At 49.4% G+C, this 13,747-nt stretch overlaps 29 non-coding genes across 29 annotated transcripts; 13 read left to right on the top strand and 16 right to left on the bottom strand.

The window, feature by feature from the left end:
* Positions 1-166: 166 nt before the first annotated feature.
* LOC141311215 (U5 spliceosomal RNA) lies at positions 167-282 on the bottom strand. Its single transcript, XR_012348679.1, has one exon. It is a non-coding gene; the product is annotated as a U5 spliceosomal RNA (small nuclear RNA).
* Positions 283-533: 251 nt separating this feature from the next.
* On the top strand, positions 534-615 carry trnas-cga (transfer RNA serine (anticodon CGA)). The gene has a single exon. It is a non-coding gene; the product is annotated as a tRNA-Ser (tRNA).
* Positions 616-1,037: 422 nt separating this feature from the next.
* Positions 1,038-1,110, top strand: trnak-uuu (transfer RNA lysine (anticodon UUU)). The gene has a single exon. It is a non-coding gene; the product is annotated as a tRNA-Lys (tRNA).
* A 610-nt stretch (positions 1,111-1,720) lies between these two features.
* Positions 1,721-1,835, bottom strand: LOC141311246 (U5 spliceosomal RNA). Its single transcript, XR_012348710.1, has one exon. It is a non-coding gene; the product is annotated as a U5 spliceosomal RNA (small nuclear RNA).
* Positions 1,836-2,415: 580 nt separating this feature from the next.
* On the bottom strand, positions 2,416-2,487 carry trnag-ucc (transfer RNA glycine (anticodon UCC)). Its single transcript has one exon. It is a non-coding gene; the product is annotated as a tRNA-Gly (tRNA).
* Positions 2,488-2,749: 262 nt separating this feature from the next.
* On the bottom strand, positions 2,750-2,865 carry LOC141311296 (U5 spliceosomal RNA). The gene has a single exon (XR_012348760.1). It is a non-coding gene; the product is annotated as a U5 spliceosomal RNA (small nuclear RNA).
* Positions 2,866-3,116: 251 nt separating this feature from the next.
* On the top strand, positions 3,117-3,198 carry trnas-cga (transfer RNA serine (anticodon CGA)). Its single transcript has one exon. It is a non-coding gene; the product is annotated as a tRNA-Ser (tRNA).
* A 422-nt stretch (positions 3,199-3,620) lies between these two features.
* trnak-uuu (transfer RNA lysine (anticodon UUU)) lies at positions 3,621-3,693 on the top strand. The gene has a single exon. It is a non-coding gene; the product is annotated as a tRNA-Lys (tRNA).
* A 610-nt stretch (positions 3,694-4,303) lies between these two features.
* Positions 4,304-4,418, bottom strand: LOC141311247 (U5 spliceosomal RNA). The gene has a single exon (XR_012348711.1). It is a non-coding gene; the product is annotated as a U5 spliceosomal RNA (small nuclear RNA).
* Positions 4,419-4,995: 577 nt separating this feature from the next.
* trnag-ucc (transfer RNA glycine (anticodon UCC)) lies at positions 4,996-5,067 on the bottom strand. Its single transcript has one exon. It is a non-coding gene; the product is annotated as a tRNA-Gly (tRNA).
* A 262-nt stretch (positions 5,068-5,329) lies between these two features.
* Positions 5,330-5,445, bottom strand: LOC141311169 (U5 spliceosomal RNA). The gene has a single exon (XR_012348633.1). It is a non-coding gene; the product is annotated as a U5 spliceosomal RNA (small nuclear RNA).
* Positions 5,446-5,696: 251 nt separating this feature from the next.
* On the top strand, positions 5,697-5,778 carry trnas-cga (transfer RNA serine (anticodon CGA)). Its single transcript has one exon. It is a non-coding gene; the product is annotated as a tRNA-Ser (tRNA).
* Positions 5,779-6,200: 422 nt separating this feature from the next.
* On the top strand, positions 6,201-6,273 carry trnak-uuu (transfer RNA lysine (anticodon UUU)). The gene has a single exon. It is a non-coding gene; the product is annotated as a tRNA-Lys (tRNA).
* A 610-nt stretch (positions 6,274-6,883) lies between these two features.
* On the bottom strand, positions 6,884-6,998 carry LOC141311248 (U5 spliceosomal RNA). The gene has a single exon (XR_012348712.1). It is a non-coding gene; the product is annotated as a U5 spliceosomal RNA (small nuclear RNA).
* A 403-nt stretch (positions 6,999-7,401) lies between these two features.
* Positions 7,402-7,473, top strand: trnad-guc (transfer RNA aspartic acid (anticodon GUC)). The gene has a single exon. It is a non-coding gene; the product is annotated as a tRNA-Asp (tRNA).
* Positions 7,474-7,576: 103 nt separating this feature from the next.
* On the bottom strand, positions 7,577-7,648 carry trnag-ucc (transfer RNA glycine (anticodon UCC)). The gene has a single exon. It is a non-coding gene; the product is annotated as a tRNA-Gly (tRNA).
* A 262-nt stretch (positions 7,649-7,910) lies between these two features.
* LOC141311170 (U5 spliceosomal RNA) lies at positions 7,911-8,026 on the bottom strand. The gene has a single exon (XR_012348634.1). It is a non-coding gene; the product is annotated as a U5 spliceosomal RNA (small nuclear RNA).
* Positions 8,027-8,277: 251 nt separating this feature from the next.
* On the top strand, positions 8,278-8,359 carry trnas-cga (transfer RNA serine (anticodon CGA)). The gene has a single exon. It is a non-coding gene; the product is annotated as a tRNA-Ser (tRNA).
* A 422-nt stretch (positions 8,360-8,781) lies between these two features.
* On the top strand, positions 8,782-8,854 carry trnak-uuu (transfer RNA lysine (anticodon UUU)). Its single transcript has one exon. It is a non-coding gene; the product is annotated as a tRNA-Lys (tRNA).
* A 609-nt stretch (positions 8,855-9,463) lies between these two features.
* Positions 9,464-9,578, bottom strand: LOC141311277 (U5 spliceosomal RNA). Its single transcript, XR_012348741.1, has one exon. It is a non-coding gene; the product is annotated as a U5 spliceosomal RNA (small nuclear RNA).
* A 579-nt stretch (positions 9,579-10,157) lies between these two features.
* trnag-ucc (transfer RNA glycine (anticodon UCC)) lies at positions 10,158-10,229 on the bottom strand. The gene has a single exon. It is a non-coding gene; the product is annotated as a tRNA-Gly (tRNA).
* Positions 10,230-10,491: 262 nt separating this feature from the next.
* Positions 10,492-10,607, bottom strand: LOC141311171 (U5 spliceosomal RNA). Its single transcript, XR_012348635.1, has one exon. It is a non-coding gene; the product is annotated as a U5 spliceosomal RNA (small nuclear RNA).
* Positions 10,608-10,858: 251 nt separating this feature from the next.
* On the top strand, positions 10,859-10,940 carry trnas-cga (transfer RNA serine (anticodon CGA)). Its single transcript has one exon. It is a non-coding gene; the product is annotated as a tRNA-Ser (tRNA).
* Positions 10,941-11,362: 422 nt separating this feature from the next.
* trnak-uuu (transfer RNA lysine (anticodon UUU)) lies at positions 11,363-11,435 on the top strand. The gene has a single exon. It is a non-coding gene; the product is annotated as a tRNA-Lys (tRNA).
* Positions 11,436-12,045: 610 nt separating this feature from the next.
* Positions 12,046-12,160, bottom strand: LOC141311249 (U5 spliceosomal RNA). The gene has a single exon (XR_012348713.1). It is a non-coding gene; the product is annotated as a U5 spliceosomal RNA (small nuclear RNA).
* A 406-nt stretch (positions 12,161-12,566) lies between these two features.
* trnad-guc (transfer RNA aspartic acid (anticodon GUC)) lies at positions 12,567-12,638 on the top strand. The gene has a single exon. It is a non-coding gene; the product is annotated as a tRNA-Asp (tRNA).
* Positions 12,639-12,741: 103 nt separating this feature from the next.
* Positions 12,742-12,813, bottom strand: trnag-ucc (transfer RNA glycine (anticodon UCC)). The gene has a single exon. It is a non-coding gene; the product is annotated as a tRNA-Gly (tRNA).
* Positions 12,814-13,075: 262 nt separating this feature from the next.
* Positions 13,076-13,191, bottom strand: LOC141311216 (U5 spliceosomal RNA). Its single transcript, XR_012348680.1, has one exon. It is a non-coding gene; the product is annotated as a U5 spliceosomal RNA (small nuclear RNA).
* A 251-nt stretch (positions 13,192-13,442) lies between these two features.
* Positions 13,443-13,524, top strand: trnas-cga (transfer RNA serine (anticodon CGA)). The gene has a single exon. It is a non-coding gene; the product is annotated as a tRNA-Ser (tRNA).
* Positions 13,525-13,747: the final 223 nt, after the last annotated feature.

Raw genomic sequence — 13,747 nt, forward strand, 5'->3', positions numbered from 1 at the left:
TCCCGTCATGTACGAGAGAGTGCTGTCTTTCCACGCTGGCTAAAGAAATTTGAAGTTGCGACGCAGAAAGCGCAAAGGCCGCAAACACAGACCATGATGAGGCGCGCTTCGTTCCACTGCACGTTGGCGGGCGGCCAGTTTGATTCTGCTCTTGACACTCCAGTACAGCTCTGCTGTGAGCAGAGCCCCCAAAAATACAGGTCACTCGCAAATGTTCCTCTCCACGGAAAACTTTAGTAAAAGGCGAAAGATTTATGCGTGGATGAAGAGAAACTCGAGCTATGGCTCCATTTCCTTGGGCCTGTGCGCTCCCTGTGCTAAACCACTACACTCACCAAGGGTAATCTAGGGTGCCGACACCTGCCAACATGAATTTAATGGCCCCCTCACTGTAAATGGGAGGAGTAAAAGTTAAAAAAGAAGAGCTCCTTTCTGCCACCTCCATTTTTCATCCGGGTGCAGTGCAGGTTGTCCGCGATGTCCTATGCTGCCCACATCTAGCCAACCAAAAAGCACGCAAAACACCCTCAGGTGTAGTCGTGGCTGAGAGGTTAAGGCGATGGACTCGAAATCCATTGGGGTCTCCCCGCGCAGGTTCGAACCCTGCCGACTACGAAGCGCTTTGCCTTCTTGGCTGTTTGCGACAGCAACTGTGCCTTCTCTACTTTTCCTGGAAGCTGATTTTTTCCCCCCTCTAACTCCAGTTGCTGCAGGACAACTGGTCTTCCCACATCTCTTTTCAAGCAGTGTTTCCAAAGAACCAAGTCCAATGGAAGAGCTTTTAGGTGCTCTGATATAACAGTGTAAAAGAAGCCTACTCATTATGAACATCTAGCACCATTTACTTCTCTGTCCAGGCCAAAAAAGTGTTAGCAAACTGTTGTGAAAAGAGTCCATTCATTCAATGTCACTGTTCCAAACTTGCCAGGAGAAGCCTATCAGTCTCAGCCCTAGTAGTCTGTGGCCTTCATCCTGCAGTACCGCAAACTTTAAGCAGACAGAGAATGCACATTGTTTGCTGTCATGCACCCAATGCGGCCCGGATAGCTCAGTCGGTAGAGCATCAGACTTTTAATCTGAGGGTCCAGGGTTCAAGTCCCTGTTCGGGCGACAAGCTGTCAGTTTGCTACAGGCCTCCCCTCACAACCGAGTACGAAGGCTATGTGAGATGTTGAATTGAACTGTGACCCCTACTTCTTGGAAGGCACCCTTAAATTTGAGATCCCTTGGCAAACAAGCCAGTGAACCTGTAGGTTGGGGCACTTCTGAGTTTTTTTAAGCAGACTCGGCCGGTTAGTACTCTGCGTTGTGGCCACAGCAACTCCCGTTCGAATCCGGGTCACGGCAGGCTTTTTGTGCAGGCGAACACAACACCGAGCTCCATTCTGCCACCTCCATTTTTCATCTGGGTACAGTGCAAGTTATACTATACCAACAACGCAGGCGGTGGACGCTGGCTTTCGCCGGTCAGAAAAGAATGCTCAAAGTGCACAAGTCACTGATAGGGCCAAAGGAGTGGAAGCCATCTTTGTTTGGGCCCGTTCAGGGTTTGGATCCCGTTATGTACGAGAGAGCGCTGTCTTTTCATGCTGGCTAAAGAAATCTGAAGTTGCGACACAGGAAGCACAAAGGCTGCAAACACAGACCACGACGTGGCGCGCTTCGTTCCACTGCATGTTGGCAGTCGGCCAGATTCACTCTGCTCTTGACTCTCTAGTATAGCTCTGTTGTGAGCAGAGCCCCCAAAAATACAGGTCACTCGGAAATGTTTCTGTCCACGGAAATCTTCAGTAAAAGGCGAAAGATTTATGCGTTGATGAAGAGAAACTCGAGCTATGGCTCCAATCCCTTGGGCCTGTGCGCTCCCTTTGGTAAATCACTACGCTTACCAAGGGTAACCTAGGGTGCCGACGCCTGCCAACATGTTTTTCATCACCACCGTCACTCCAAATGGGAGGAGTACAAGTTACAAAAGTCCCTTCCATCTCCCAATATTCACAAACCCAATCAAGTCAATGTCATCCCTTTTTTCATGCCCCCCGTATGAAAAGTGAAAAAAAAAAACAAATGTAAATAATAAAGTGGTCCAAATAATGAACCCCTGTAATGTGTATCATTCAAGATATTGAGAGACTTAATAAGGTCATGGCAGGTTGATCTGGTTTTTCATGGAGTAATGGCTCGTTTTGGTGATGTCGGTGAAATCACACCGGCTGGGGGCGAAGGCCAGCAAGCGCAGCTCCTCGTTAGTATAGTGGACAGTATCTCCGCCTGTCACGCGGAAGACCGGGTTTCGATTCCCCGACGGGGAGTCCTAGCTTTTTACTGCTTCTGAACGACTCATCCAAAAGTTTTTGGTGCAGACAGAGGTCACAGAAGCAATTCTGCTTCAACGTCAGCCGGAGCCAAAAGGAATGCGTTGGCCGGGAATCGAACCCGGGTCAACTGCTTGGAAGGCAGCTATGCTCACCACTATACCACCAACGCAGGTGGTGGATTTTAGCTTTTAGCATTCTGAAAGGAATGCTTGAAGCGCACGAGTCACTGATAGGGCCAAAGGAGCTGAAGCCATCTTTGTTTGGATCCCGTCATGTACGAGAGAGTGCTGTCTTTCCACGCTGGCTAAAGAAATTTGAAGTTGCGACGCAGAAAGCGCAAAGGCCGCAAACACAGACCATGATGAGGCGCGCTTCGTTCCACTGCACGTTGGCGGGCGGCCAGTTTGATTCTGCTCTTGACACTCCAGTACAGCTCTGCTGTGAGCAGAGCCCCCAAAAATACAGGTCACTCGCAAATGTTCCTCTCCACGGAAAACTTTAGTAAAAGGCGAAATATTTATGCGTGGATGAAGAGAAACTCGAGCTATGGCTCCATTTCCTTGGGCCTGTGCGCTCCCTGTGCTAAACCACTACACTCACCAAGGGTAATCTAGGGTGCCGACACCTGCCAACATGAATTTAATGGCCCCCTCACTGTAAATGGGAGGAGTAAAAGTTAAAAAAGAAGAGCTCCTTTCTGCCACCTCCATTTTTCATCCGGGTGCAGTGCAGGTTGTCCGCGATGTCCTATGCTGCCCACATCTAGCCAACCAAAAAGCACGCAAAACACCCTCAGGTGTAGTCGTGGCTGAGAGGTTAAGGCGATGGACTCGAAATCCATTGGGGTCTCCCCGCGCAGGTTCGAACCCTGCCGACTACGAAGCGCTTTGCCTTCTTGGCTGTTTGCGACAGCAACTGTGCCTTCTCTACTTTTCCTGGAAGCTGATTTTTTCCCCCCTCTAACTCCAGTTGCTGCAGGACAACTGGTCTTCCCACATCTCTTTTCAAGCAGTGTTTCCAAAGAACCAAGTCCAATGGAAGAGCTTTTAGGTGCTCTGATATAACAGTGTAAAAGAAGCCTACTCATTATGAACATCTAGCACCATTTACTTCTCTGTCCAGGCCAAAAAAGTGTTAGCAAACTGTTGTGAAAAGAGTCCATTCATTCAATGTCACTGTTCCAAACTTGCCAGGAGAAGCCTATCAGTCTCAGCCCTAGTAGTCTGTGGCCTTCATCCTGCAGTACCGCAAACTTTAAGCAGACAGAGAATGCACATTGTTTGCTGTCATGCACCCAATGCGGCCCGGATAGCTCAGTCGGTAGAGCATCAGACTTTTAATCTGAGGGTCCAGGGTTCAAGTCCCTGTTCGGGCGACAAGCTGTCAGTTTGCTACAGGCCTCCCCTCACAACCGAGTACGAAGGCTATGTGAGATGTTGAATTGAACTGTGACCCCTACTTCTTGGAAGGCACCCTTAAATTTGAGATCCCTTGGCAAACAAGCCAGTGAACCTGTAGGTTGGGGCACTTCTGAGTTTTTTTAAGCAGACCCGGCCGGTTAGTACTCTGCGTTGTGGCCGCAGCAACTCCGGTTCGAATCCGGGTCACGGCAGGCTTTTTGTGCAGGCGAACACAACACCGAGCTCCATTCTGCCACCTCCATTTTTCATCTGGGTACAGTGCAAGTTATACTATACCAACAACGCAGGCGGTGGACGCTGGCTTTCGCCGGTCAGAAAAGAATGCTCAAAGTGCACAAGTCACTGATAGGGCCAAAGGAGCGGAAGCCATCTTTGTTTGGGCCCGTTCAGGGTTTGGATCCCGTTATGTACGAGAGAGCGCTGTCTTTTCATGCTGGCTAAAGAAATCTGAAGTTGCGACACAGGAAGCACAAAGGCTGCAAACACAGACCACGACGTGGCGCGCTTCGTTCCACTGCATGTTGGCAGTCGGCCAGATTCACTCTGCTCTTGACTCTCTAGTATAGCTCTGTTGTGAGCAGAGCCCCCAAAAATACAGGTCACTCGGAAATGTTTCTGTCCACGGAAATCTTCAGTAAAAGGCGAAAGATTTATGCGTTGATGAAGAGAAACTCGAGCTATGGCTCCAATCCCTTGGGCCTGTGCGCTCCCTTTGGTAAATCACTACGCTTACCAAGGGTAACCTAGGGTGCCGACGCCTGCCAACATGTTTTTCATCACCACCGTCACTCCAAATGGGAGGAGTACAAGTTACAAAAGTCCCTTCCATCTCCCAATATTCACAAACCCAATCAATTCAATGTCATCCCTTTTTTCATGCCCCCCGTATGAAAAGTGAAAAAAAAAAAATGTAAATAATAAAGTGGTCCAAATAATGACCCCCTGTAATGTGTATCATTCAAGATATTGAGAGACTTAATAAGGTCATGGCAGGTTGATCTGGTTTTTCATGGAGTAATGGCTCGTTTTGGTGGTGTCGGTGAAATCACGCCGGCTGGGGGCGAAGGCCAGCAAGCGCAGCTCCTCGTTAGTATAGTGGACAGTATCGCCGCCTGTCACGCGGAAGACCGGGGTTCGATTCCCCGACGGGGAGTCCTAGCTTTTTACTGCTTCTGAACGACTCATCCAAAAGTTTTTGGTGCAGACAGAGGTCACAGAAGCAATTCTGCTTCAACGTCAGCCGGAGCCAAAAGGAATGCGTTGGCCGGGAATCGAACCCGGGTCAACTGCTTGGAAGGCAGCTATGCTCACCACTATACCACCAACGCAGGTGGTGGATTTTAGCTTTTAGCATTCTGAAAGGAATGCTTGAAGCGCACGAGTCACTGATAGGGCCAAAGGAGCTGAAGCCATCTTTGTTTGGATCCCGTCATGTACGAGAGAGTGCTGTCTTTCCACGCTGGCTAAAGAAATTTGAAGTTGCGACGCAGAAAGCGCAAAGGCCGCAAACACAGACCATGATGAGGCGCGCTTCGTTCCACTGCACGTTGGCGGGCGGCCAGTTTGATTCTGCTCTTGACACTCCAGTACAGCTCTGCTGTGAGCAGAGCCCCCAAAAATACAGGTCACTCGCAAATGTTCCTCTCCACGGAAATCTTTAGTAAAAGGCGAAAGATTTATGCGTTGATGAAGAGAAACTCGAGCTATGGCTCCATTTCCTTGGGCCTGTGCGCTCCCTGTGCTAAACCACTACACTCACCAAGGGTAATCTAGGGTGCCGACACCTGCCAACATGAATTTAATGGCCCCCTCACTGTAAATGGGAGGAGTAAAAGTTAAAAAAGAAGAGCTCCTTTCTGCCACCTCCATTTTTCATCCGGGTGCAGTGCAGGTTGTCCGCGATGTCCTATGCTGCCCACATCTAGCCAACCAAAAAGCACGCAAAACACACTCAGGTGTAGTCGTGGCTGAGAGGTTAAGGCGATGGACTCGAAATCCATTGGGGTCTCCCCGCGCAGGTTCGAACCCTGCCGACTACGAAGCGCTTTGCCTTCTTGGCTGTTTGCGACAGCAACTGTGCCTTCTCTACTTTTCCTGGAAGCTGATTTTTTCCCCCCTCTAACTCCAGTTGCTGCACGACAACTGGTCTTCCCACATCTCTTTTCAAGCAGTGTTTCCAAAGAACCAAGTCCAATGGAAGAGCTTTTAGGTGCTCTGATATAACAGTGTAAAAGAAGCCTACTCATTATGAACATCTAGCACCATTTACTTCTCTGTCCAGGCCAAAAAAGTGTTAGCAAACTGTTGTGAAAAGAGTCCATTCATTCAATGTCACTGTTCCAAACTTGCCAGGAGAAGCCTATCAGTCTCAGCCCTAGTAGTCTGTGGCCTTCATCCTGCAGTACCGCAAACTTTAAGCAGACAGAGAATGCACATTGTTTGCTGTCATTCTCCCAATGTGGCCCGGATAGCTCAGTCGGTAGAGCATCAGACTTTTAATCTGAGGGTCCAGGGTTCAAGTCCCTGTTCGGGCGACAAGCTGTCAGTTTGCTACAGGCCTCCCCTCACGACCGAGTACGAAGGCTATGTGAGATGTTGAATTGAACTGTGACCCCTGCTTCTTGGAAGGCACCCTTAAATTTGAGATCCCTTGGCAAACAAGCCAGTGAACCTGTAGGTTGGGGCACTTCTGAGTTTTTTTAAGCAGACCCGGCCGGTTAGTACTCTGCGTTGTGGCCGCAGCAACTCCGGTTCGAATCCGGGTCACGGCAGGCTTTTTGTGCAGGCGAACACAACACCGAGCTCCATTCTGCCACCTCCATTTTTCATCTGGGTACAGTGCAAGTTATACTATACCAACAACGCAGGCGGTGGACGCTGGCTTTCGCCGGTCAGAAAAGAATGCTCAAAGTGCACAAGTCACTGATAGGGCCAAAGGAGCGGAAGCCATCTTTGTTTGGGCCCGTTCAGGGTTTGGATCCCGTTATGTACGAGAGAGCGCTGTCTTTTCATGCTGGCTAAAGAAATCTGAAGTTGCGACACAGGAAGCACAAAGGCTGCAAACACAGACCACGACGCGGCGCGCTTCGTTCCACTGCATGTTGGCAGTCGGCCAGATTCACTCTGCTCTTGACTCTCTAGTATAGCTCTGTTGTGAGCAGAGCCCCCAAAAATACAGGTCACTCGGAAATGTTTCTGTCCACGGAAATCTTCAGTAAAAGGCGAAAGATTTATGCGTTGATGAAGAGAAACTCGAGCTATGGCTCCAATCCCTTGGGCCTGTGCGCTCCCTTTGGTAAATCACTACGCTTACCAAGGGTAACCTAGGGTGCCGACGCCTGCCAACATGTTTTTCATCACCACCGTCACTCCAAATGGGAGGAGTACAAGTTACAAAAGTCCCTTCCATCTCCCAATATTCACAAACCCAATCAATTCAATGTCATCCCTTTTTTCATGCCCCCCGTATGAAAAGTGAAAAAAAAAAAAATGTAAATAATAAAGTGGTCCAAATAATGACCCCCTGTAATGTGTATCATTCAAGATATTGAGAGACTTAATAAGGTCATGGCAGGTTGATCTGGTTTTTCATGGAGTAATGGCTCGTTTTGGTGGTGTCGGTGAAATCACGCCGGCTGGGGGCGAAGGCCAGCAAGCGCAGCTCCTCGTTAGTATAGTGGACAGTATCTCCGCCTGTCACGCGGAAGACCGGGGTTCGATTCCCCGACGGGGAGTCCTAGCTTTTTACTGCTTCTGAACGACTCATCCAAAAGTTTTTGGTGCAGACAGAGGTCACAGAAGCAATTCTGCTTCAACGTCAGCCGGAGCCAAAAGGAATGCGTTGGCCGGGAATCGAACCCGGGTCAACTGCTTGGAAGGCAGCTATGCTCACCACTATACCACCAACGCAGGTGGTGAATTTTAGCTTTTAGCATTCTGAAAGGAATGCTTGAAGCGCACGAGTCACTGATAGGGCCAAAGGAGCTGAAGCCATCTTTGTTTGGATCCCGTCATGTACGAGAGAGTGCTGTCTTTCCACGCTGGCTAAAGAAATTTGAAGTTGCGACGCAGAAAGCGCAAAGGCCGCAAACACAGACCTTGATGAGGCGCGCTTCGTTCCACTGCACGTTGGCGGGCGGCCAGTTTGATTCTGCTCTTGACACTCCAGTACAGCTCTGCTGTGAGCAGAGCCCCCAAAAATACAGGTCACTCGCAAATGTTCCTCTCCACGGAAATCTTTAGTAAAAGGCGAAAGATTTATGCGTTGATGAAGAGAAACTCGAGCTATGGCTCCATTTCCTTGGGCCTGTGCGCTCCCTGTGCTAAACCACTACACTCACCAAGGGTAATCTAGGGTGCCGACACCTGCCAACATGAATTTAATGGCCCCCTCACTGTAAATGGGAGGAGTAAAAGTTAAAAAAGAAGAGCTCCTTTCTGCCACCTCCATTTTTCATCCGGGTGCAGTGCAGGTTGTCCGCGATGTCCTATGCTGCCCACATCTAGCCAACCAAAAAGCACGCAAAACACACTCAGGTGTAGTCGTGGCTGAGAGGTTAAGGCGATGGACTCGAAATCCATTGGGGTCTCCCCGCGCAGGTTCGAACCCTGCCGACTACGAAGCGCTTTGCCTTCTTGGCTGTTTGCGACAGCAACTGTGCCTTCTCTACTTTTCCTGGAAGCTGATTTTTTCCCCCCTCTAACTCCAGTTGCTGCACGACAACTGGTCTTCCCACATCTCTTTTCAAGCAGTGTTTCCAAAGAACCAAGTCCAATGGAAGAGCTTTTAGGTGCTCTGATATAACAGTGTAAAAGAAGCCTACTCATTATGAACATCTAGCACCATTTACTTCTCTGTCCAGGCCAAAAAAGTGTTAGCAAACTGTTGTGAAAAGAGTCCATTCATTCAATGTCACTGTTCCAAACTTGCCAGGAGAAGCCTATCAGTCTCAGCCCTAGTAGTCTGTGGCCTTCATCCTGCAGTACCGCAAACTTTAAGCAGACAGAGAATGCACATTGTTTGCTGTCATGCACCCAATGCGGCCCGGATAGCTCAGTCGGTAGAGCATCAGACTTTTAATCTGAGGGTCCAGGGTTCAAGTCCCTGTTCGGGCGACAAGCTGTCAGTTTGCTACAGGCCTCCCCTCACAACCGAGTACGAAGGCTATGTGAGATGTTGAATTGAACTGTGACCCCTACTTCTTGGAAGGCACCCTTAAATTTGAGATCCCTTGGCAAACAAGCCAGTGAACCTGTAGGTTGGGGCACTTCTGAGTTTTTTTAAGCAGACCCGGCCGGTTAGTACTCTGCGTTGTGGCCGCAGCAACTCCGGTTCGAATCCGGGTCACGGCAGGCTTTTTGTGCAGGCGAACACAACACCGAGCTCCATTCTGCCACCTCCATTTTTCATCTGGGTACAGTGCAAGTTATACTATACCAACAACGCAGGCGGTGGACGCTGGCTTTCGCGGTCAGAAAAGAATGCTCAAAGTGCACAAGTCACTGATAGGGCCAAAGGAGCGGAAGCCATCTTTGTTTGGGCCCGTTCAGGGTTTGGATCCCGTTATGTACGAGAGAGCGCTGTCTTTTCATGCTGGCTAAAGAAATCTGAAGTTGCGACACAGGAAGCACAAAGGCTGCAAACACAGACCACGACGCGGCGCGCTTCGTTCCACTGCATGTTGGCAGTCGGCCAGATTCACTCTGCTCTTGACTCTCTAGTATAGCTCTGTTGTGAGCAGAGCCCCCAAAAATACAGGCCACTCGGAAATGTTTCTGTCCACGGAAATCTTCAGTAAAAGGCGAAAGATTTATGCGTTGATGAAGAGAAACTCGAGCTATGGCTCCAATCCCTTGGGCCTGTGCGCTCCCTTTGGTAAATCACTACGCTTACCAAGGGTAACCTAGGGTGCCGACGCCTGCCAACATGTTTTTCATCACCACCGTCACTCCAAATGGGAGGAGTACAAGTTACAAAAGTCCCTTCCATCTCCCAATATTCACAAACCCAATCAATTCAATGTCATCCCTTTTTTCATGCCCCCCGTATGAAAAGTGAAAAAAAAAAAAAATGTAAATAATAAAGTGGTCCAAATAATGACCCCCTGTAATGTGTATCATTCAAGATATTGAGAGACTTAATAAGGTCATGGCAGGTTGATCTGGTTTTTCATGGAGTAATGGCTCGTTTTGGTGGTGTCGGTGAAATCACACCGGCTGGGGGCGAAGGCCAGCAAGCGCAGCTCCTCGTTAGTATAGTGGACAGTATCGCCGCCTGTCACGCGGAAGACCGGGGTTCGATTCCCCGACGGGGAGTCCTAGCTTTTTACTGCTTCTGAACGACTCATCCAAAAGTTTTTGGTGCAGACAGAGGTCACAGAAGCAATTCTGCTTCAACGTCAGCCGGAGCCAAAAGGAATGCGTTGGCCGGGAATCGAACCCGGGTCAACTGCTTGGAAGGCAGCTATGCTCACCACTATACCACCAACGCAGGTGGTGGATTTTAGCTTTTAGCATTCTGAAAGGAATGCTTGAAGCGCACGAGTCACTGATAGGGCCAAAGGAGCTGAAGCCATCTTTGTTTGGATCCCGTCATGTACGAGAGAGTGCTGTCTTTCCACGCTGGCTAAAGAAATTTGAAGTTGCGACGCAGAAAGCGCAAAGGCCGCAAACACAGACCATGATGAGGCGCGCTTCGTTCCACTGCACGTTGGCGGGCGGCCAGTTTGATTCTGCTCTTGACACTCCAGTACAGCTCTGCTGTGAGCAGAGCCCCCAAAAATACAGGTCACTCGCAAATGTTCCTCTCCACGGAAATCTTTAGTAAAAGGCGAAAGATTTATGCGTTGATGAAGAGAAACTCGAGCTATGGCTCCATTTCCTTGGGCCTGTGCGCTCCCTGTGCTAAACCACTACACTCACCAAGGGTAATCTAGGGTGCCGACACCTGCCAACATGAATTTAATGGCCCCCTCACTGTAAATGGGAGGAGTAAAAGTTAAAAAAGAAGAGCTCCTTTCTGCCACCTCCATTTTTCATCCGGGTGCAGTGCAGGTTGTCCGCGATGTCCTATGCTGCCCACATCTAGCCAACCAAAAAGCACGCAAAACACCCTCAGGTGTAGTCGTGGCTGAGAGGTTAAGGCGATGGACTCGAAATCCATTGGGGTCTCCCCGCGCAGGTTCGAACCCTGCCGACTACGAAGCGCTTTGCCTTCTTGGCTGTTTGCGACAGCAACTGTGCCTTCTCTACTTTTCCTGGAAGCTGATTTTTTCCCCCCTCTAACTCCAGTTGCTGCAGGACAACTGGTCTTCCCACATCTCTTTTCAAGCAGTGTTTCCAAAGAACCAAGTCCAATGGAAGAGCTTTTAGGTGCTCTGATATAACAGTGTAAAAGAAGCCTACTCATTATGAACATCTAGCACCATTTACTTCTCTGTCCAGGCCAAAAAAGTGTTAGCAAACTGTTGTGAAAAGAGTCCATTCATTCAATGTCACTGTTCCAAACTTGCCAGGAGAAGCCTATCAGTCTCAGCCCTAGTAGTCTGTGGCCTTCATCCTGCAGTACCGCAAACTTTAAGCAGACAGAGAATGCACATTGTTTGCTGTCATGCACCCAATGCGGCCCGGATAGCTCAGTCGGTAGAGCATCAGACTTTTAATCTGAGGGTCCAGGGTTCAAGTCCCTGTTCGGGCGACAAGCTGTCATTTTGCTACAGGCCTCCCCTCACAACCGAGTACGAAGGCTATGTGAGATGTTGAATTGAACTGTGACCCCTACTTCTTGGAAGGCACCCTTAAATTTGAGATCCCTTGGCAAACAAGCCAGTGAACCTGTAGGTTGGGGCACTTCTGAGTTTTTTTAAGCAGACTCGGCCGGTTAGTACTCTGCGTTGTGGCCACAGCAACTCCCGTTCGAATCCGGGTCACGGCAGGCTTTTTGTGCAGGCGAACACAACACCGAACTCCATTCTGCCACCTCCATTTTTCATCTGGGTACAGTGCAAGTTATACTATACCAACAACGCAGGCGGTGGACGCTGGCTTTCGCCGGTCAGAAAAGAATGCTCAAAGTGCACAAGTCACTGATAGGGCCAAAGGAGTGGAAGCCATCTTTGTTTGGGCCCGTTCAGGGTTTGGATCCCGTTATGTACGAGAGAGCGCTGTCTTTTCATGCTGGCTAAAGAAATCTGAAGTTGCGACACAGGAAGCACAAAGGCTGCAAACACAGACCACGACGTGGCGCGCTTCGTTCCACTGCATGTTGGCAGTCGGCCAGATTCACTCTGCTCTTGACTCTCTAGTATAGCTCTGTTGTGAGCAGAGCCCCCAAAAATACAGGTCACTCGGAAATGTTTCTGTCCACGGAAATCTTCAGTAAAAGGCGAAAGATTTATGCGTTGATGAAGAGAAACTCGAGCTATGGCTCCAATCCCTTGGGCCTGTGCGCTCCCTTTGGTAAATCACTACGCTTACCAAGGGTAACCTAGGGTGCCGACGCCTGCCAACATGTTTTTCATCACCACCGTCACTCCAAATGGGAGGAGTACAAGTTACAAAAGTCCCTTCCATCTCCCAATATTCACAAACCCAATCAAGTCAATGTCATCCCTTTTTTCATGCCCCCCGTATGAAAAGTGAAAAAAAACAAACAAATGTAAATAATAAAGTGGTCCAAATAATGACCCCCTGTAATGTGTATCATTCAAGATATTGAGAGACTTAATAAGGTCATGGCAGGTTGATCTGGTTTTTCATGGAGTAATGGCTCGTTTTGGTGATGTCGGTGAAATCACACCGGCTGGGGGCGAAGGCCAGCAAGCGCAGCTCCTCGTTAGTATAGTGGACAGTATCTCCGCCTGTCACGCGGAAGACCGGGGTTCGATTCCCCGACGGGGAGTCCTAGCTTTTTACTGCTTCTGAACGACTCATCCAAAAGTTTTTGGTGCAGACAGAGGTCACAGAAGCAATTCTGCTTCAACGTCAGCCGGAGCCAAAAGGAATGCGTTGGCCGGGAATCGAACCCGGGTCAACTGCTTGGAAGGCAGCTATGCTCACCACTATACCACCAACGCAGGTGGTGGATTTTAGCTTTTAGCATTCTGAAAGGAATGCTTGAAGCGCACGAGTCACTGATAGGGCCAAAGGAGCTGAAGCCATCTTTGTTTGGATCCCGTCATGTACGAGAGAGTGCTGTCTTTCCACGCTGGCTAAAGAAATTTGAAGTTGCGACGCAGAAAGCGCAAAGGCCGCAAACACAGACCATGATGAGGCGCGCTTCGTTCCACTGCACGTTGGCGGGCGGCCAGTTTGATTCTGCTCTTGACACTCCAGTACAGCTCTGCTGTGAGCAGAGCCCCCAAAAATACAGGTCACTCGCAAATGTTCCTCTCCACGGAAAACTTTAGTAAAAGGCGAAAGATTTATGCGTGGATGAAGAGAAACTCGAGCTATGGCTCCATTTCCTTGGGCCTGTGCGCTCCCTGTGCTAAACCACTACACTCACCAAGGGTAATCTAGGGTGCCGACACCTGCCAACATGAATTTAATGGCCCCCTCACTGTAAATGGGAGGAGTAAAAGTTAAAAAAGAAGAGCTCCTTTCTGCCACCTCCATTTTTCATCCGGGTGCAGTGCAGGTTGTCCGCGATGTCCTATGCTGCCCACATCTAGCCAACCAAAAAGCACGCAAAACACCCTCAGGTGTAGTCGTGGCTGAGAGGTTAAGGCGATGGACTCGAAATCCATTGGGGTCTCCCCGCGCAGGTTCGAACCCTGCCGACTACGAAGCGCTTTGCCTTCTTGGCTGTTTGCGACAGCAACTGTGCCTTCTCTACTTTTCCTGGAAGCTGATTTTTTCCCCCCTCTAACTCCAGTTGCTGCACGACAACTGGTCTTCCCACATCTCTTTTCAAGCAGTGTTTCCAAAGAACCAAGTCCAATGGAAGAGCTTTTAGGTGCTCTGATATAACAGTGTAAAAGAAGCCTACTCATTATGAACATCTAGCAC

Source organism: Garra rufa, unplaced genomic scaffold (genome assembly GCF_049309525.1).
Source record: "Garra rufa unplaced genomic scaffold, GarRuf1.0 hap1_unplaced_003, whole genome shotgun sequence".
Classification (NCBI taxonomy): Eukaryota; Metazoa; Chordata; class Actinopteri; order Cypriniformes; family Cyprinidae; genus Garra; species Garra rufa.